This window comes from Lepidochelys kempii, chromosome 7 (assembly GCF_965140285.1).
Source record: "Lepidochelys kempii isolate rLepKem1 chromosome 7, rLepKem1.hap1, whole genome shotgun sequence".
NCBI classification, from domain to species: domain Eukaryota; kingdom Metazoa; phylum Chordata; order Testudines; family Cheloniidae; genus Lepidochelys; species Lepidochelys kempii.
Genome location: NC_136386.1, coordinates 85,952,352 through 85,974,747, shown reverse-complemented (window position 1 = coordinate 85,974,747; position 22,396 = coordinate 85,952,352). Strand labels below are relative to the sequence as shown.

The window sequence follows — 22,396 nt, the reverse complement described above, 5'->3', positions numbered from 1 at the left end:
AGAATATTAGAGCGACAAGGTGGGTGAGGTAATGTCTTTTGTCGAACTTCTGCTGGTGAGACAGACAAGCTTTGGAGGCCCCACAGACCTCCACTTCAGGTCTGGGAAATGTATTCAGGGTGTCACAGCTAACACATATTTCAAGGGACCTTTCAAGGGGAAGTGATCCCTTGAAATATGTGTTTAATTACTTCTGCTAAACAATCTGTTCCACCTCGTATTTAGCTGCGACACTCTGAGTACATTTCCTGGACCTGAAGAAGAGCTCTGTGGAAGCTGGAAAACTTGTCTCTCTTACCAAAAGAAATTGGTCCAATAAAAGATATTACTTCAGGCCCCTTCTCTCTTTGTGCAGGGGAGGGAGGAAAGGAGATTGACAGATCTGTATAGTTTCAAAGCACTCAAGACTATGTTTGAAATTGCAAGCACACAACTGTGATTAGAAAGTGAACTTTGTCAAGTGAGATGTCAATATAATTAAAGAGACAATCTTTTTCCTGCATTTATAATTGAACCAGAAAAGTGATTCTTCTCCAGTGGTGAAAAACATCAGTTCTGGGCTGAGATCTCCATTTAGCATGAAGAGTATCTTTATAACTGTATAACAATAAATGTGATTTACAAAGAATATTGATAGGTTTCAGAGTAGCAACCGTGTCAGTCTGTATTTGCAAAAAGAAAAGGCGTACTTGTGGCACCTTAGAGACTAACAAATTTATCTGAGCATAAGCTTTTGTGAGCTACAGCTCACTTCATCAGATGCATTCAGTGAAAAGAATATTGACAGACACTTATTTATTTTGTCATGAATTAAGATACTATAATAAGGAATTCCAGACATTTAATTAGAGAGCATAGGTCATAAAAACAACAAATGAGATACTTAGGGAAAACAGCACACTTGTTACTAGAGTGATGTACAATTATGTTACATTTAATTATGTTTGACTGTTGTTACTTGTGTGCTTTCTGAAATAGAGCAAACCCTCAACATATTAATCCACTAAGCTAACTGGATTAATTTAGAAAACAAAACAAACAAATATTTTCTTAACAAGATAAAGGATTGAAGTATAATCTTTATGGAAAATGCCCATCCTGCTGTTAATATATCTAATCTATCTATCTATATATATATTTTTACCATGTCTGCACTAGGGTGACCAGATAGCAACTGTGAAAAATCAGGACGGGGGTGGGGAGTTTATGTAAAAAAAAAAGCCCCAAATATCAGGACTGTCCCAATAAAATCAGGACATCTGGTCACCCTAATCTGCACTGATATATGAAATTTGTTGCATTGCATAGCCTGGAAAATTATTTTCTGCACCACAATAGCCAGGTAGCTGGTTTTCAAAATCATGCAGCCATTCTCATCATATAATTCATTAAAGATGATAAGTGGTGCCAATCACTTTGGCATGTAGATGCTTTATTACATGTAAATGTTATGGGGCAGATCCTCAGTTGGTATAAACTGTTAGACATAGCTCCATCAATGCAGCTACGCAGAATGCAGCTGAGGGGCTGCACCTACATTAGGGTGGCTACTCATGCATTCCTAGAACACTAGACATTCCAGTACTTCAGGGAGTGGCCTGGGCTTGCCCTGTCAGCATGACCCGCCATGCCAATGTGACCTCACACACGGTGTGTGCAAGGTAATGCCCGGAGAATGGCACACTCTTCAAAATGACATCCCCCATCCAATACCAGACATATCCATGTCCAATTTTATTTCAAAACCTGATGGAGGACAAACCACCCCAAAAAGAGGACTGTCCAGTGTCAAATCTGATGAATGGCCTGCCTAACCTATGTATTACATTAAATTCCTCATTCCATGTGTCAGTGGTAATCCCATCAGCTAAGTAAAGGCTTGTCTAAATAAATAAATTTCACACAGATTTCTGAAGCTTGATATGTCTGAGCTTTGGCAGGCCTCCAGAGGAAGTGAGCTCCAGAGGTTTAGGCTTTCCTCTGAGAATACCTTGGTGCTGGATCACAGGCTCAGCACCTGACTTTTAGGTGCCTAGAAAATTACAGGAACAATACTGCAAGCCACAAAACCTGATTTAGGCACCTAGGTTCCTATGCAATGAATTGGGGCAGTGTAGGCACCTTAGAATGCAATCTATAAAAACCAGCACTGTAGGCAGGGAGCTGCCTAAACAAGCCAAAGGGACATACTGATGTGGTCTAAGCCCCACACCTCTCTTGGAGATAGGTGCCTAAATCCTGGCTGCAGAGACATGCCTATTTCTATTTAGCAATTCATAAATGGGAACCCATCTCCTGTAGTCAGGTGGCTTAAGTGCCTAAGTAGTTTCTTACAGGCAGGGGTGTGTGCAGAAATTTAAATTTAACCCCTCTGGGGGAGGGGGAGAAGCCTCAGAAGCTTGCTGCCCCTCCTTCCCCCCCCCAGCCCCTGGAGGAGCTCAATTTTCCCTCCCTCCAGCCTGCCCTGGCCCCACCCCAAGCTCAATCTTCCCTCCCAGCCCTGGCCCTGGGCAAGAGCTCAATCTTCCCTGCCTCTGCAGCCCCAGGGCCAGAGAAGTTCTGGGCCCCCACTAATTATTGGGGTGCATGCCCCTCCTTGCAGGAAAGAATTAGGTACTGCTTTGGCCCACACGAACCAGCTGGATGAGGAAGTAGTGGTGGTGCCATCAGCTAGCTTGTAATTGTTAGTCCAATGAATTGAGCACTCACCTGGGATATAGCAAACCCAAGTTCAATTCCCCTATTATCTGTCCCCCTGCCTGATGGGGAGAAAGGATTTGAACTTTCAGGAGGATGTGCTAACTACTGAATTATGGGATGTTCTGATGTGGAGGGCTCCTTCAATCTCTTTTGTTGAAGCTGTTCCACTGTGGATAAATATTGAAAGAGTAATGGGAGCAGGGGCACTGGATCTCCTACGTAGGTACCCTCACCACCAGACTATAGAACCATTCTCTTGTTCTTTCTTTCTAACCCACTGACTGTTTCACTGTGCATAAATACTTAAATAGTCATTGGGCTGAGCAAGAGAAAGTGAGAATTACTCTGTAACCTGGTGGTTAGAGCACCCACCTGGTGGGTGGGAGACCGAGAAGCCAGTGTCCCTGATTAAATTGCTTTTTTATTATTCATCCTGTCAGGAATAAAGACCTGCAGCTGAGAATGGGACTAGCCAGCTGAGTCTCCTGGCAAACTAATGAGCCCAGGTAAGCTACAGCAGAACCACCTGATTGACCAACCTGCCTGATGGGCTGAGGGGAACCAGCAGGCATGTTCTTAAGCCCAGCAGCAGCAATTTGCTGGGTATTAGATGTTTATGCTAGTAGTTACAATTGTGCTTGCCTTGTTCTAGCCCTGCTTGTCTTCTGGTTCTGACCACACAAGTCTCAGTTGCTGAGGTATCCACAGTGGAAGAAAATCAATAAGAGGGAGCCCCCATAACAGACTATCTCAGCTTTGTGGTTAGAGTACTCTCCTGAGAGCTGGGAGACATCTGTTCAACTTTTCTCCCCATCAGGCAGAAATGGAGGAATTGAACTAGGGTCTCACCTCCCAAGTGAGTGTTCTATGGCTGTGCTGTAAGGTGGGCTCCATTTGCTTGTTAGTGGCCTCTTACCCCACCCACCAGAGCAGACCCTACATGTGAGATAGGTGAGTGACCACCCATCTTCCCCTAGTTTGTGGATTGTTCTGGGGTTTAGCTGGGAGATAGACGTCCAGATGCTAAAAAGAGCAACAGTGCATCTGCCCAGAGGCAGAAACTGAGTTACTGAGTGAACTTTATCCTGAAAATCTGGGCACTGAGCGAGTTTAGATGCCAATAGTGTTTGGTGGGAGTTCTGTGGATTGCAGTAGTGCCCAAATCTTGGGTTTAGGTGCTTAAGGACCTTTGTAGCACGGGGCCTGATTACTAAGGCTGAGCCAAAAGCCCTCGTCCTGCAAATATCTGGACACATGCTTATTTTTATCCCATGATTAGTCTCATTCAGTTGAACTACTGAAAGCAAGAGAACAAGCTTCTTGGGTCTGTTTCTTTTAAAATTGATTTAAGAGGGAGCAACGAGAAACACTGCTTTCTGTAGGTGACTAGTTGGCTGTTGATTAACTGATGAATTGAAAAAGAAAAAATGGATGAAGAGTGAAAGCAGGATAGGCCCTGCTATTAAGAGAAGTCTGTTGATTGTATTGTGGAGGAGGGGACATTTGCATGTTAGGCTGTTGTTTCACTGGGTGATTCAAGATGATGAAAACACTGGGATAGGAAATATCTGAGGACCCTACGCAGTTTCTTGTTTAATGGCAATGTTGTGTGAACCAAAAAACATTTGGGAGACACATTGTGGTAGTTGTGATAATCAAGGATATGATTAGTTTTCCCATGTGGATGTTGCTGTTAGGGTAAGATCACACATTTCAAAAGCTTTCCAACATTACGTTGTAAAAAATGCTTATCTGCATGAATGATTCATGACAGACTGGCAAGCCAAAGAAATCATTGACACCTTACCCTTAGACTGTCTGGATATAAATGAGGAAGAGATTGACTGCAGTAATTGAGAGAGGGGATTATTCCACTCTATTCAGCACTGGTGAGGCAATATCTGGAGTATTGCATCCAATTTTGGGCCCTGAACTCCAGAAAGGATGTGGACAAATTGGAGAGAATCCAGTGGAGGGCACTGCAAATGATTAGGGGGCTGGGCACATGACTTATGAGGAGAGGCTGAGGGAACTGGGCTTATTTAGACTGCAGAAGAGAAGAGTGAGGGGCGATTTGATAGCAGCCTTCAACTACCTGAAGGGGGGTTCCAAAGAGGATGGAGCTAGGCTGTTCTCAGTGGTGGCAGATGACAAAACAAGGAGCAACCGTCTCCAGTTGCAGTGGGGGAGGTCTAGGTTGGATATTAGGAAAAACTATTTCACTAGGGTGGTGGTGAAGCACTGGAATGGGTTACTTAGGGAGCTGGTGGATTCTCCATCTGTAGAGGTTTTTAAGACCTGGCTTGACACAGGCCTGGCTGGGATGATTTAGTTGGGGTTGGTTCTGTTTTGAGCAGGGGGTTGGACTGGATGACCTCCTGAGGTCTTTTCCAACCCTAATCTTCTATGAACTAGTGTAGGTGGGGAAAAAGAGTGGTTCTATTTCTTACAAATCCTTTGGTTTCTATTAATGGTTGAACTGGTAACATGGCATATTGCTTTATATAGACAAAATAACAGAACGTAACGACTGACCTTTACAAATAACTGCAGTGATTATTTGCTTTAAATATATAATCTAGCAATCAGCTTGATAAATTTGTTCTAGAAACTAACATAGTGAAACTTCAGAAAACCTCTTGATAGAAAATTTTCTTTACTAGGAAGAGTTCCTCCAGAACAAGGTTGAGGCACCATGGCCTTACTATTTTTATGGGGTACCCATAGTCAGCTAGTCACTGAGACTGCCAGTCTAATCAACTTTTTATATAAACACCTGTCTGTTAGGATCTGGACAAAAAAGACAAATTTTCTTTATAGATAAATTTTAACATTAAAAATGACCAAGCTCTTCTTCTACTGCTAACATTGTGATTGGCTGACAGAAAGTAGTGAGCCAAGTTCTGCTCAATTATATCCATGCAGTCAGACTTTGGAACAGCCTAGCTCCATCAGCTGCTTTTACTGCATGTGCAGGGATTCTTTCTCTAATACTTTCTAGGCTGCCTAGCTCTTGGGTACCTAAGCATCCTTCATTCCTTACCTCATGAGAGAAGCTTGAATTGGCCAGGATGTTGAGATTTCAGCAATCATTGAAATCATGTTCTTTCTTTATGTAATGACACAAAATATCTTGAACATTTAATTGAATTGTGTCAGGGGTTGAAGTTTCCCATCTCTCTGCTAAAAATCTCAAACGTATTACAAAAAGAAAAGGAGGACTTGTGGCACCTTAGAGACTAACAAATTTATTTGAGCATAAGCTTTCGTGACCTACAGCTCACTTCATCGGATATATTCGATCACGAAAGCTTATGCTCAAATAAATTTGTTAGTCTCTAAGGTGCCACAAGTCCTCCTTTTCTTTTTGCAAATACAGACTAACACGGCTGCTACTCTGAAACGTATTACAGTCAATGATACAAAACTAGAGCCCTTCCTGAGGAAGCTGACCATCCATAACAAGAAAAGTAACTGAATCTGGCTTACAGAATAGCACAAAAATAACAAGTATGACATGGAATCTAAACTCTAGCCAACCAGTTCAAATTTGGCTCGGCCTCATTGCAGTCAGAAATCGCTGCAAGCAGATGTTTGATCAGTCACTCATTGGAAGTTAGTTTTATTTTTTGGAGGGAGAGGGAAGCCTTATCCAGATCCTAATAGACAGGTGTCTATATAAAAAGTTTATTACTCTGGCAGTCTCAGTGACTAGCTGACTTTGGCAATGTCTACACTACGAAATTAGGTCGAATTTATAGAAGTCAATTTTTTAGAAATCGATTTTATACAGTTGATTGTGTGTGTCCCCACTTAAGACCATTAAGTCGGCAGAGTGCGTCGACAGTACTGAGGCTAGCGTTGACTTCCGGAGCGTTGCACTGTGGGTAGCTATCCCACAGTTCCCGCAGTCTCCGCCGCGCATTGGAATTCTGGGTGGAGATCCCAATGCCTGATGGGGCAAAAACCATTGTCGCAGGTGGTTCTGGGTACATGTCGTCAGGCCCGCCCTCCCTCCCTCCGTGAAAGCAATGGCAGACAATCGTTTCGTGCCTTTTTTCCCGGGTTACCCATGCAGATGCCATACCACAGCAAGCATGGAGCCCGCTCAGCTCACCGTCACCATACATCTCCTGGGTGCTGGCAGACATGGGACTGCATTGCTACACAGCAGCAGCTCACTGCCGTGGGGCAGCAGATGGTGCATTATGACTGGTAGCCATCCTCGTTGTCTCCTGGGTGCTCTTGGCCGGCCTTGGTGAGGTCGGTCGGGGTGCCTGGGCAGACATGGGTGCTCCTGGCAAATCTCAGTGAGGTCTGTCAGGGGCACCTGGACATAAATGGGAGTGACTCAGGTCATTCTCTTCTTTAAGTTTGTCTAATGGAGATTCAGTTCTGCCTGGAATATTGGCAGAGGGATAGCTCAGTGGTCTGAGCGTTGCCCTGCTAAACCCAGACCTGTGAGTTCAATTCTTGTGGGGGTCATTCTGCCTTAGGCTGCTCTCCGAGCCAGCGGCACCGAGAGCACCCAGGGGATGATGACGGCTAGCAGTTGTACTGCACCGTCTGCTGCCAGCCTACCGCTTGCTCCTCCCTCTGTGAAAGCAACTGCCGACAATCATTTCGCGCCTTTTTCCGTGCGGGCGCCATATTGCTGTCAGCATCGTCATCCGCCCACCACTTCTGCTGCCATTCTGCTCTTCTGCAAACGCCATACCATGGCAAGCATGGAGCCTGCTCAGATCACTGTGCCAGTTATGACCGTTCTAAACACCACGTGCATTATCCAGCAGTATATGCAGAACCAGTACCTGCAAAAGCAGGTGAGTAGGCGACGGCAGCACGGTGAGGAGAGTGATGAAGACATGGACACAGACTTCTCTCAAAGTATGGGCCCTGGCAATGTGGACATCATGGTGGTAATGGGGCAGGTTCATGCCGTGGAACACCGATTCTGGGTCTGGGAAACAAGCACAGACTGGTGGGACCGCATAGTGTTGCAGGTCTTGGATGATTCCCAACGGCTGTGAAACTTTCGCATGCGTAAGGGCACTTTCATGGAACTTTGACTTGCTTTCCCCTGCCCTGAAGCGCAAGAATACCAAGATGAGAGCAGCTCACAAGCGAGTGGCGATAGCCCTGTGGAAGCTTGCAATGTCAGACAGCTACCGGTCAGTCGGGAATCAATTTGGAGTGGGCAAATCTACTGTGGGGGCTGCTGTGATCCAAGTAGCCAACGCAATCACTGAGCTGCTACTCTCAAGGGTAGTGACTCTGGGAAATGTGCAGGTCATAGTGGATGGCTTTGTTGCAATGGGATTCCCTAACTGTGGTGGGCCGATAGATGGAACCCATATCCCTATCTTGGCACCGGAGCACCAAGGCAGCGAGTACATAAACCGAAAGGGGTACTTTTCCATGGTGCTGCAAGCACTGGTGGATCACAAGGGACGTTTCACCAACATCAACGTGGGATGGCCAGGAAAGATACATGACGCTCGCATCTTCAGTAACTCTGGTCTGTTTCAACAGGTGCAGCAAGGGACTTTCTTCCCAGACCAGCAAATAATCTTTGGGGATGTTGAAATGCCTATAGTTATCCTTGGGGACGCAGCCTACCCCTTAATGCCATGGCTCATGAAGCCATACGCAGGCAGCCTGGACATTAGTCAGGAGCTGTTCAACTATAGGCTGAGCAAGTGCAGAATGGTGGTAGAATGTGCATTTGGACATTTAAAAGTGCGCTGGCGCAGTTTACTGACTCGGTTAGACCTCAGCAAAACCAGTATTCCCATTGTTATTACTGCTTGCTGTGCGCTCCACAATATCTGTGAGAGTAAGGGGGAGATGTTTATGGTGGGGTGGGAGGTTGAGGCAAATTGCCTGGCCGCGCAGCCAGACACCAGGATGGTTAGAGTACAGGAGGGCACATTGCGCATCAGAGAAGCTTTGAAAACCAGTTTCATGACTGGCCAAGCTACGGTGTGAGAGTTCTGTTTGTTTCTCCTTGGTGAAAACCCACGCCCCTTGATTCACTCTACTTCCCTGTAAGCTAACCACCCTCCCCTCCCCCCTTCGATCACTGCTTGCAGAGGCAATAAAGTCATTGTTGCTTCAAATTCATGCGTTCTTTATTTATTCATGACGCAAATAGGGGGGTAACTGCCAAGGTAGCCCGGGAGGGGTGAGGGAGGACAAGGCCACACTGCACTTTGAAACTTATTGAATGCCAGCTTTCTGTTGCTTGGGCAGTCCTCTGGGGTGGAGTGGTTGTGTGCCTGGAGGCCCCTCCCCCCCGCATTCTTGGGCATCTGGGTGAGGAGGCTATGAAACTTGGAAAGGAGGGCGATTGGTTACACAGGGGCTGTAGCGGGGGTCTGTGCTCATGCTGCCTTTCCTGCACCTCAACCATATGCTGGAGCATATCAGTTTGATCGATCCTCCAGGAGCCTCAGCATTGACTCCTGCCTTCTGTCAGCAAGCTGACCCCATCTATCATCTTCAACCTACCACCTGTCCTTGCATTCATATTGTGCTTTCCTGGACTCTAACATTGTCTGCCTCCACACATTCTGCTGGGCTCTTTCAGTGTGGGAGGACTGCATGAGCTCAGAAAACTTTTCATCATGAGTGTGTTTTTTTTCACCTTCTAATCTTCGCTAGGCTCTGGGATGGAGATGATAGGGGGAGCGTTGAAACATTTGCAGCTGTGGGAGGGGGGAAAAAAGGGAGAGTAGAAGTTAAAGACACATTTTAGAGAACAATGCTCATAACATTACTGTTAACGTTACATAGCACATGTGCATTTGGTACAAGGTTGCATTTTGCTTCTTATATTGAGGGTCTGCTGGTTTGGTGTGAGTTATCACACACGCAGGGTTGGCGGGCAACAGAATTCGGCTTGCAGGCAGCCATGGTAAGCCACAGTCTTTTGGCTTCTTTAACCTTCATAAAGTGGGAATGGTTTCAAACAGCAGCACCCTCATTTCCCATACCAAACAGCCATTGGGTTGGCCATTTAAAATGGGTTGGCAATTTAAAAGGAGGGGCTGCGGTTTTCGGGTTAAAGTGCAGCACAAACTCAACTAAACCCGCCGCACACACACCAATTCTCTGGGATGATCACTTCACCCCTCCTCACACTGCGTGGCTAACAGGGGGGAAGATTTCTGTTCAGCCACAGGCAGACAGCCCAGCAGGAACAGCCACCTTTGAATGTCCCCTTAATAAAATTCCCCTATTTCAACAAAGTAACCATGAATGATATCACTCTTCTGAGGATAACACAGAGAGATAAAGAATGGATGTTGCTTGAATGCCAGGAAACACCAGGACCACACGCTGCCATGCTTTCTTATGCAATGACTCCAGACTACGTGATACTGGCCTGGTGGTAAAGTGTCCTACCATGGAGGATGGAATAAGGCTGCCCTCTCCAGAAACCTTTTGCAAAGGCTTTGGGAGTACATCCAGGAGAGCTTTATGGAGATGTCCCTGGAGGATTTCCGCTCCATTCCTGGACACGTTAACAGACTTTTCCAGTACAAGGTTGGTACAAGGTTGCATTTTGCTTCTTATATTGAGGGTCTGCTGGTTTGGACCATAAATTAATCATTAAACATGCTTGCTTTTAAACCATGTATTATATTTACAAAGGTACACCTTCTCCGCCTGGTGGGTCCGGGACCCTGCCTTGGGTGGGTTCGGGGGATACTGGCTCCAGGTCCAGGGTGAGAAACAGTTCCTGGCTCTCCGGGAAAATGGTTTCTCTGCTTGCTTGCTGTGCGCTATCTTCAACCTCCTCCTCCTCCTCATCTTCCTCATCCCCAAAATGTTGTGTGATGATCCATTGATGGAGTCAAAGCACAGGGGTGGGGTAGTGGTGGCTGCACCCCCTAGAATGGCATGCAGCTCATCATAGAAGTGGCATGTCTGGGGCTTTGACCCCAAGCAGCCGTTTGCGCCTCTGGTTTTTTGGTAGGCTTGCCTGAGCTCCTTAAGTTTCAAGCAGCACTGTTGCGGGTCCCTGTTATAGCCCTTGGAGATTTTTTCAAATGTTTGAGCATTTCGTCTTTTGGAACGGATTTCTGATAGCACGGATTCGTCTCCCCATACAGCGATCAGATCCCGTACCTCCCGTTTGGTCCATGCTGGAGCTCTTTTGTGATTCTGGGACTCCATCATGGAGTTTTGTTTTGTTTTTAATAGGACCAACATCCTGTGGAGAGTTGTACTAAGTCATATTTCTACTCCTCTTCCCCTTATTTACATCTTTATTTTAGTGCATGGTTACACCACTCTTTCTCCCCCCAATCATAAAGTCAACGCACATTTGTAATCCTTGATTTCATTCCTTTTATTCTGGTATTTAAATAATACCCTTATGAGTGGCTCAGAGTATTTCATGAGCAAAGGTGACACTCTGCTTTGTTTCTGAAATCTGAGAAAGATGTGGGAAAGCAATGAGACAGCCTTTTGGATGTCCGTCTCCTTATGAAACTTTTTCTTGACTTTACTGTTCCATTCTTGGGTGATCTCTCCCCTACATTTTATTACCACTCTTTATTTTGACTTGCTTGTTCAATACCTTATTCCCAAGAGGACACAGACATGTTTTCTAATCCTTTAATCATTCTTGTATCTTTTCTCTGAACCCTCTCCTATTTACCAAAACCCTTCTTGAATTGTCCAGAGCTGGACAAAGTATTCCGGTAGCAGTTGCACCACTGCCAAATACACCGGTAAAATAACCTCGCTACTTGTATTCAATATTCAACTGTTCACATCTCCAAGAATTGCACTACTCCTTTGGGGCATTAGGCATCAGCAAGGTAAGAGCGATGACCTATACATCCTGATAAAGGATACCTGATATGAGGGAAACATTGAGGTATTATCAATAGTTGCTTCTGGCAAACTACAGCCATTATGAAAGACACCAGACTACAGTATGTACCAAAGATTTAATGACTCCCAGTGAATGCTTCCAACAAGTAGTGGCCAAAAGTGTCTCAGAACTTTGTTTTTAAAATGAAAAATGGCTTTTGACTACATTTTTTTTCTGTGAAAGTTTCTATCTTTATCTAAAATGTCTGGTTTTTGTCAAAGCATTTGGGTTTTCTGATTGAGAAATTTTGTATTTGACATTTTTATCCTGCCAAAAAATTAAATTACCATGTGAGCTCTATCCCATTCTATTTGCAGTGATCTTATTGCTGCTGGGAAAGGAGCATAGGGCACAGGACTGTGAGAACCGAATGAGGGTTGTATGAATACTCATGCAACATGATCCTCTCTAAAGCCCATAGTTAGTTACCTAAACTCAACATATTGGATATAAGGAGCTTTTGGTCATGTGAGCTGGAGCATATCTTTTCATGGTAGGTAGGTAGGTACCTCCAGTGCTTAATTTGTGCCAGGACTGATCCTGATTCCCTGGTGCCTCTAGGCTGGGCAGTTCATAGCCCCAGTACCATGGGTGGGGTGTATAAGAGGCTGTGGGAGGCCTCCCCCAAAAGGACTAGCCATGCAGGAGAACAAATGCCATAGATGCTATGCAGATCACCTCCTTGTGGAGGCATGCTTGCTCACTGCCTTTGGAGTTTCAGAGTAACAGCCCAGTTCGTCTGTATTCGCAAAAAGAAAAGGAGTACTTGTAGCACCTTAGAGACTAACCAATTTATTTGAGCATAAATTTCGTGGAGTGCCAGAAACAGTGCTACCTAGACATGGGGGGGGCATGAGCAGTGAGGGGCTTCAGGGGAAGAGGCAGAGTGGGGAGGGACCTGGGTACAGGCAGCAGTATCCCCCCCCCCGCACCTTCTGGGGAGTGTCTGGGGCTGAAGCCTTCCCCAACAGAAGATTCACGCAGTGCCTGTGCCCAGCACCTTAAGCCTTGCTGTGTCAATTATGAAAGTAAAAAAATTGCTTGAGCCCCAGCAACTGAAAGCACTGGATGCCTCTGTCTACTTTGGGTGGAGAGCCTGCCTCAGTTTCTCTCCATCCTGCCCCCACGGTAAATCCTAACTCTTCTCTCGTGGGCCTGCGCTAGGGGAGAGGGCACAATCAGGGGCTGGGGTGGCGTTGCGGTAAGGGGCGTGGGGGGGAGGGGTATGCAGCTGCCAGGGGACCATGCAATTTGCCCACTGTTCCAGCCCGAGGCGCGCACGTAGCCACGCCCCCGAACAAGCCACGCCTACATAGTTTGCAGGGTGACCGCCCCCCACAGGCTGCTGCGCTTGCGCAGGGCGCTGCTGCTGTGCTCGAGCTCACGTAGACGCAGCGTGGCCAGCAGCTGTGGGTCCCCCCCACATCGGCGGGCGGAGCGACACGGGCCCGGCCGATATAAAGATTCCGAAGAGGCCCAGGCGGCTCTTGGGCTGCGCCACACGCCAGGTCCTACCGTGTCTACCGGCGGCTCGGCGCGGCGCAGGGAGAGCGGGGCCCGTGTCCCAGCAGGAGCAGCCAGCAGCCGCCTTCCCGCAGGTGAGGCGCCGCCCGACCTGCAGCCCCGCCCCGCCCCCGCGGCGTGAGGGGAGCCGCGGGCGGCCTGACCCCGCCGAGGCGGCCTTTCTGGGGAGTCTCTTCCCTTGGGGCCGCGGCTGCTTTTCCCTCCCGCCTCTCGCCTGTTGTCGTCAGGAGCCTGCTCCACCCGCGTCGGGGTTCTGCGGCGGGCCGGACCCGCCGGGTGGCGGGGGGGGGGGGGTTAAAAGCGGCGGGAGCTCGCGGGCCCCGAGAGAACCTGTGCGGTCCGGAGCGGGTCCGAGGGTCTTTTCTGGCCGTGAGCCGCGCCAGCAGCCCCTCTCGGGCCCAGCTGGAAGGGGTGGGGGGGGGTCCAGGCAGATGAAGTCATCCACCCACTTTAGGAGCTCCGTCCTCCTGCTGATCCCGAATCTCCTTTCCGTGAAGGAAGCATATCTGCGTATTGATCAGGATACGCACGTGTTTGCTACTTCTGAAATGGGATCAGACTTCTCTAGTCAAGTGCAGTTATGGAATGGATTTTCCATCCATATTCTTAGTCTGTGCCCATTGTCATGGCACCAGAGCGCATATTAGCTATGTTTGTTTAAACAAGAATACTGTAGCTGGAGGCTACACACATGGGTTTTCCTTGTAACTCCTGATTTCCAGTCTTCAGCAGACTGAATTGCATTGGGGCTGTTTAAAGCAGTTTCTTTAAATTAGAAGGGGAAAAAACTTGTAATAAGTTTTCGGGCTAATTTTATTTGTGCATCAGATGCTAGGAATATGTTTTTAATGCTGAGCTCTGTAGAGTGATCTCTGCAAGCAGTGGAAAAGACATGAGAATCAAGAATTAGTTGTCGCAAGCAAAGTTTATATACTTCGGTACAAAACTTTGATTTTCTAGTTTATTTTAGAGGTGTAGATCTTTTTTGAGATTCCCATTGGAAAGAAATTTGGAGAGATGAAATGTCCATTACGTGAGTGGGGGAGGGGGTGATACGTGGCAGTAGCATTCTTTCACTAACCATTTGCTTGCTTTATAAACTTCTGGAAAGAAGTTTATTTCATTTTCTCCTATTTACAGTTAGTGTTTCATAAAATGAATAAAGAGCATGCAATTTAATCAAAAATATACAGATGTGAAAAACCTGACATTACACAAATCCCATTACTTTCTTCTAATTTTTGGTCACTATTTTTTCAGAGAAAGAGGTTACTCCAAGCTACTTGTGATTTTATCTGGAACTGCTAGTCTAAGCAGTTCTTATTTTGAGAAGTTGAAAGTTGCATTACCCTCTCAGTTAGCTGAGACTAAACAGAATTTTAAATGTACTTTTGTTCCTACAAAACTCAGTTTAACGGACTTGAGTTATGTACATAACTGTTAAAAGCAAAATATAAATGAGATTTTAAATTGAACTAGATTTAATTGTAGCTTATGTTTAAGTGGGAATATGAGTTGTAGACGATGATTGGGTCAGCAGAAGCTTTGCATACATCATAACTTTTTTTTTATCTTGTGGCAAGCAGTTTAATTGCTAGAGGCTTGGTAAATTTATTTTCACATTTAAGATCCTGAAAAAGACCACTTCGTGCATTCTGACCTTAACTTTGTAATGCAGTACTTTCCAAACTAGCACTGGACATAGGTTACACTAGAGACAATTTTTTTTTCTGCTTGTAAGGCTGGGTCTACACTATGAACCTTACAGCTGCACAGCTCCTGCTAGCTACTCTTAGCTGGCGGGGGAGAGCTTGCAGGTATGTCACTATAGCTTACACGCTTACTACCACGATGGAAGAATTCTATCATCGACCTGGCTGCATGTACAGTGGGGGTTAGGTTGGCCTAATGACATCGCACAGGGTGTGAAGTTTTTCATAGCTCTGAGCAAAGTTTTTAGGTTGACCCAAGTTTTAGGTGTAGACCAGGCTGTAATGTAAGCTGGAGCGAAGGCAAAAGAAAATATCAGACTAGATGTACCTTTTTAGTAATACTGTTGTATGAATATAGGAAAATTCAGAAGCAAATTACTGTACTAACCCAGCTAAACATGACAGAGAAACCCCCTGATGTTTGTTTATAGTAAACATATCAAATGTTTTACAGATAATTTTCTTAATGTCCAGTTGTGAGCTGGTGGGTGGCCTAATAGGCTTGTGCATTGCTGTGAAGGAGCCCTGTGTTCCTTTCCAGCTCACTCCATTCGTTTGGGGCTGGGAGTCTGCAGAAGGAATGTCAGTCTCAAGCAAATAGTTTGTTCTGCACTGCTTGCTATGAATCCCTTTGGCAAATGAGGTTCTACCTATATATTAGAGATTTCCACTAGTGTAGTTACATCAATACAAACTCCCTGCATAGCTGTAATGCACTGCATAGCTTTGAAGTGGGGTTTACACCTGTGTTAATAATCGGATCCTACACTGGATCAAGGTAATTGCACCATCATAAGCAATGCTCTTACATCTTTGTCCTCACCCATAACTATTTCACATTTGGGGACAATGTATACCTTCAAATCAGCGGCACTGCTATGGGTACCCGCGTGGCCCCACAGTATGCCAACATTTTTATGGCTGACTTAGAACAACGCTTCCTCAGGTCTCATCCCCTAATGCCTCTACTCTGCTTGTGGTATATTGATGACATCTTTGTCATCTGGACCCATGGAAAAGAAGCCCTTGAGGAATTCTACCATGATTTCAACAATTTCCATCCCACCATCGACCTCAGCCTGGACCAGTCCACACAAGAGATCCACTTCCTGGACACTACGGTGCTGATAAGCGATGGTCACATAAACACCACCCTATACCGGAAACCTACTGACCGCTATTCCTACCTACATGCCTCCAGCTTTCACCCAGACCACACCACACAATCCATTGTCTACAGCCAAGCTCTACGATACAACTGCATTTGCTCCAACCCCTCAGACAGAGACAAACACCTACAAGATCTCTATCAAGCATTCTTACAACTACAGTACCCACCTGCTGAAGTGAAGAAACAGATGGACAGAGCCAGAAGAGTACCCAGAAGTCACCTATTACAGGACAAGCTCAACAAAGAAAATAACAGAACGCCACTAGCCATCACCTTCAGCCCCCAACTAAAACCTCTCCAACACATCATCAGGGATCTACAACCTATCCTGAAGGACAACCTATCACTCTCACAAATCTTGGGAGACAGGCCAGTCCTTGCCTACAGACAGCCCCCCAACCTGAAGCAAATACTCACCAGCAACCACACAACAGAACCACTAAACCAGGAACCTATCCTTGCAACAAAGCCCGTTGCCAACTGTGCCCACATACCTATTCAGGGGACACCATCATAGGGCCTAATCACATCAGCCACACTATCGGAGGCTCGTTCACTTGCACATCTACCAACGTGATATATGCCATCATGTGCCAGCAATGCCCCTCTGCCATGTACATTGGTCAAACTGGACAGTCTCTACATAAAAGAATAAATGGACACAAATCAGATGTCAAGAATTATAACATTCATAAACCAGTCGAAGAACACTTCGGTCTCTCTGGTCACTCGATTACAGACCTAAAAGTCGCAATATTACAACAAAAAGACTTCAAAAACAGACTCCAATGAGAGACTGCTGAATTGGAATTAATTTGCAAATTGGATACAATTAACTTAGGCTTGAATAGAGACTGGGAGTGGTTGAGTCATTACACAAAGTAAAACTATTTCCCCTTGTTTATTTCCCCCCTCCACCCCCCCCCACCCCCAGATGTTCTTGTTAACTGCTGGAAATGGGCCACCTTGATTATCACTACAAAGGGTTTTCTCTCCTCCCCCCAACTCTCCTGCTGGTAATAGCTCATCTTAAGTGATCACTCTCCTTACAGTGTGCATGATAAACACCCATTTTTTCATGTTCTGTGTGTATATAAATCTCCTCACTGTATTTTCCACTGAATGCATCCGATGAAGTGAGCTGTAGCTCACGAAAGCTTATGCTCAAATAAATTGGTTAGTCTCTAAGGTGGCACAAGTTGTCCTTTTCTTTTTGCGAATACAGACTAACACGGCTGCTACTCTGAAATCTGCTCTTACACCTGTGTAGTGTAGCTACATTAGGGGTTTGCATTGGTGTAACTAATATAGACAGGGTGTAAATCTTACTCCTGGGGGAATTCTGTGCCAAAACATGAAAAATTATGCACACAATATTTTAAAATTCTGCAAATTTTATTTGTCAAAATAACACTATATAATCACTCCAGTTTCAGTTGTTTTTGGTAATTTATTTCAAAATACCTATTGGCAAGTATGTTTGTAACGAATAAGACATACACACAGATTCCCCCAGGAGCAGAGAGTTAGAAACCAGAGTTCCTGTTTCTCTGTCCTTTCCCTTCCAGAGCCCAGTCATGGGGGCCCCCCGCCTAGAGACACTCCCTCTCCCCCCCCAGAGCCCAGCTTTGGGGCTTCCCTGGCCCAGACACACTCACCTCTTACTCCCCTCAGGGTAGCTCTGTAGGGCCCCCGTCCCAGCCCACACACTCTCACTTCCTACCCTCCTAGAGCCCAGGGATCCAGAGGGAGAAACCGCCTGATGCTGGTCCTGGGCTTGCACAGAGTTTCCTGTGTGTTGTCGTGTCCTTTTAGGGCATGCTGGGAACTGCAGCTGCCAGGAACCCTCCAGCTCCCTCGTCCTCCCCTCTGGCGCTGTCTTCTATTTGCAAGCTGGGCTCTGCTGGGTCCAGCGGCCACTAGTGGCAGCCAGGAGCTCTGCAGACCATTTCTGGGGGAGGGGAGGAAGGAAATTCTGCACACACAACACTAATTTCCGCAAAATGCATTGTGCAGTGGCACAGAATTCCCCCAGGAGTACCTGCAACTCTGCATCTAGCCATGAGGGTGTGCCCTAGAGTTAAGGATGCCTGAGGGGGTGTGAGTGGCTGGTCTGGGCAGGGGGAACTTGAATTTTTGTCTGTATTGTTACAGACATACTTGCTGATATTTATTTTGAAATAAATTGCCAAAATAATTGAAACTGGCATGATTATATAGTGTTGTTTTGACAAATAAAATTTGCAGAATTTAAAAATATTGTGTACATAATTTTTTGGCACAGAATTCCACTGGGAGTAGTTGCAGGAAACTTGGCCTCTAGCACTCCCTCCTGGTGGCCACTTTCCCAGCCATGGTGATCCCTCTCAGACAGTCTCTTACCCAGACTCCTGCACTGGATCTTTTTGGCTCAACCCTGTGGCAGAGTTCTGTAACAGTTCAGTTTGCTTCTGGGGTTCAGGACTAAACAAAAGGTCCTTTACCAGTTCTGAGCTCAACTCCAAACTGCAAGTGTTTTTTGCTATTCCTGTATTTGACTCCAGTTCCCTTACCCATGCAGACCCTGGATCAGGACTCCTCTCTGTCAGAGAGACCGGTCTCCTCTACAGTCTTTTTCCAGCTGTGTTCTTTCAGGGCACGTTAGATCAACTTATTACTGTGGTGGTTCATGCCCAGACTACCCTTGTTCTGTCAGTAGTGTGTGTCCTTACCAGGAGGGCTTCCACTGACTTAAGAGGGGCAGTGTGGGGGGAGCTCCACATGAAACTCTGTGCCGGGAGCCTGGCTCCCTGCCACTGGGGTCTAGCGGTCCCCCAGGGCTTCCTGCTGCTGCTAAGGATGTAAGCTGCCTTATGTTGACCGAAGTCTATCATGTAGACCAAGCCTCAGTCTACTTATATGGCTTAGCTCCGCCTCTTTTATCCAGGATGTGGTTAGATTCCCCCCCCCCCAAAAAATAAAAAAAAAATTGGAGCATGACTATATGGGTCCCTTGCCTTGCTGATGATGGTAGTTAAGCCCAGTCACAGACTGCATCCGTGCTCAGACTTGTACTGCCTATGAAGCTGAACAATATTGTCTCATAGTTTACTTGTGCTCCCCTGTCAGTTTATATCCGGGTGGATTGATTTAAATCAAAGCGATTTTAAATAACTGATTTTAATGATGATTTGAATCAGCAAACGGGAAATATTGATTTAAAATAATCAATTCTAATCAAGTTTTGCATTTGTACTTTTTGGTTGTTTTCCTATTGAAAAATTCTCATTGGTTGGTAACCATTTTAGATTTGCAACTAAACGTAGCCTTTACACTAAATTTGGTGGTTGTTTTTGCTAACTGGGAAGAGACACTATGTCTGGACTAATTTATTTAAGCAATTATATAGGTGTTTTTGTTTTTTGGTGCTTTGTGTCATGCTCTACTTGAATGGAAATTCAATTAAATGCACAAACCCAACATTTTAATTTTTTTAAATTAAATTACCTTAAGTGTGCTGGATATGTAAGGAAAAATAATTACAATTTTTTAAATTAAAAACTAATTTATTAAATAAACTACTACCTGTTAGGGAATTGAAGTGAGTTGTTTTTTTTTGTCACCATGTCCTTCAAGATTTTAGAACTAGTAGATTTCATCCTCTCCTCACTAGTTTTTATTCGTAGATTGGAAAAGGAAAACAAACTTTCCTGCTTTTTCGATTGGTTTCTTAACTTCTGAATGAACTCGTCCTTGCACTGAGCTAACTGAATAAACTGAAATGAAAATCTGGTTTAGAATTGCAGCAAACTGATTCCAGGTGCTTAGTCAGGGGCTTCCACCAGTTCACCAGGTCTGACTTTTTTTAAAACAAAGCTGCAAACATGTACAGTTCAATATTTTTTTTATTTAATTTGAATGCTTTTAATATAATAAATTTAGATCTTAACATAATTGTCAATTTTAAATTTACTTTTAAAGTGTTTAAAACTCCTGTATTTAAATTAAATAAAAACACATTTAAAACTCTTTATCCATCCTGGTCTCTATCTGTTGTTCGTTGTCAGAATTAGACTGTAAGTCCCTTGGGGAAAGACTGTCTTTTTTGTTCTGTGTTTGTACAATGCCTTGCACAATGGGATCACAGTCTATGACTAGAGCCACTAGGTAGGTTCTACAATAATCAGTTTTAATTCATATCTCTTGTTGTTTATCATTTGATTTTAGTTATTTTTGTGCAAGTCTGTGTGTAGACATTTCTGTTTCAAAATTGGAAGTAGCTAGAGTTAATTTTAATTAAAGTTGGTCAATTACCAACTTTAACTAAAATAGTTTAAGCTACTTTAATTCCAAAATAGCATGCATACATACTTGCACAGAAATAACCAAATTAGTTTTAATTCACACTTCTTATTTCAGTATAATTTTTTGTGTAGACCAGCCTGGAGTAGAGATGAGAATATTTTTTAAAAAACAAAACAAAAAAAACAGCCCCTCATCTCTTCATAGAACTGGAAGGGACCTCAAGAAGTTGTGTAGTCCAGTTCCCTGCACTCAGGTATTCTCTCTGACAAGTGTTTGTCCAGCCTGCTCTTAAAAATCCCCAATGACGGAGATTCCACAACCTCCCTAGGCAATTTATTCCAGTGCTTAACCACTCTGACGGTTTTTAGGAAGTTTTTGTCCAACCTAAACCGCCCTTGCTGCAATTTAAACCTATTGCTTCTTGTCCTATCCTCAGAGGTTAAGAAGAACAATTTTTCTCCCTCCTCCTTCTAACAATCTTTTATGTACTTGAAAACTTATCATGCCCCCTCTGTCTTCTCTTCTCCAGACTAAACAAATGCAATTTTTTCAATCTTCCCTCATAGATCATGTTTTCTAGACCTTTAATCACTTTGTTGCTCTTCTTTGGACTTTCTCCAATTTGTCCACATCTTTCCTGAAATGTGGCACCCAGAACTGGACACAATACTCCAGTTGAGGCGTAATCAGTGCAGAGTAGAGCAGAATAATTACTTCTCGTGTCTTGCTTACAATACTCCTGCTAATACATCCCAGAATGATGTTTACTTTTTTGCAACAGTGTTACACTGTTGACTCATATTTAGTTTGTGATCCACTATGACCCCCAAATCCCTTTCTGCAGTACTACTTCGTAGGCAGTCATTTCCCATTTTGTATGTGTACAACTGATCGCTCCTTCCTAAGTGGAGTACTTTGCATTTGTCCTTATTGAATTTCATCCTGTTTACTTCAGACCATTTCTCCAATTTGTCCAGATCATTTTGAATTTCAGTCCTATACTCCAAAGCACTTGCAACCCCTCCCAGCTTGGTATCATCTGCAAACTTTATAAGTGTACTCTCTATGCCGTTATCTAAATCATTGATGAAGATACTGAACAGAGCCTGACCCAGAACTGATCCCTGCGGGACCTCACTCATTATGTCCTTCCAGCATGATTGTGAACCACTGATATAACTGATTGGAAAATCGTTCCTAGAGAGTAGTTATGCACCCACCTTATAGTAGCTCCATCTAGGTTGTATTTCCCTAGTTTGTTATGAGAAGGTCATGTGAGACAGTATCAGAAGCCTTACTAAAGTCAAGATATACCACATCTGCTGCCGCCCGCGCCCCCCCCCCCCCCAAATCCACAAGACTTGTTACCCTGTCAAAGAAACCTATCAGGTTGGTTTGACACAATTTGTTCTAGATAAATCCATGCTGATTGTTACATATCACCTCATTATCTTCTAGGTGTTTGCAAATTGATTTCTTAACTATTTGCTCCATTATCTTTCTGGGTACAGAAGTTAAGCTGACTGGTCTGTAATTCCCCAGGTTGTCCTTATTTCCCTTTTTATAGATGGGTGCTATATTTGCCCTTTTCCAGTCTTCTGGAATGTCTCCCATCTTCCATGACTTTTTAAAGATAATTGCGAATATCTCCTCAGATATCTCCTCAGTCAGCTCCTTGAGTATTCTAGGATGCATTTCATCAGGCCCTGGTGATTTGAAAACATCTAAGTTGTCTAAGTAATTTTTGACTTGTTCTTTCCCCATTTTAGACTCTGATCCTACCTCATTTTCACTGGCATTCACTATGTTAGATGTCCAGTCGCCACCAACCTTCTTGGTGAAAACCGAAACAAAGAAGTCATTAAGCACCTCTGCCATTTCCACATTTTCTGTTGTTGTCTTTCCCCCCTCATTGAGTAACGGGCCTGCTCTGTCCTTGGTCTTCCTCTTGCTTCTAATGTATTTGTAGAATGTTTTCTTGTTACCCTTTACGTCCCTAGCTAGTTTGATCTCATTTTGTGCCTTGGCCTTTCTAATTTTGTCCCTACATACTTGTGGTGTTTGTTCATATTCATCCTTTGTTTCCACTTTCTGTAGGCCTTTTTTTTGGGGGTGGGG

At 44.7% G+C, this 22,396-nt stretch overlaps 1 protein-coding gene across 8 annotated transcripts in view; it reads left to right on the top strand.

The window, feature by feature from the left end:
* Positions 1-12,930: 12,930 nt before the first annotated feature.
* P4HA1 (prolyl 4-hydroxylase subunit alpha 1) overlaps positions 12,931-22,396 on the top strand; it is a 66,033-nt gene continuing 56,567 nt past the window's right edge. For all 8 annotated transcript variants that reach the window (XR_012160009.2, XM_073353637.2, XM_073353641.2 and 5 more), the window contains exon 1: positions 12,931-13,185. The gene's annotated coding sequence lies outside the window, so the exon portion shown is untranslated. The remainder of the gene's footprint in view (positions 13,186-22,396) is intronic.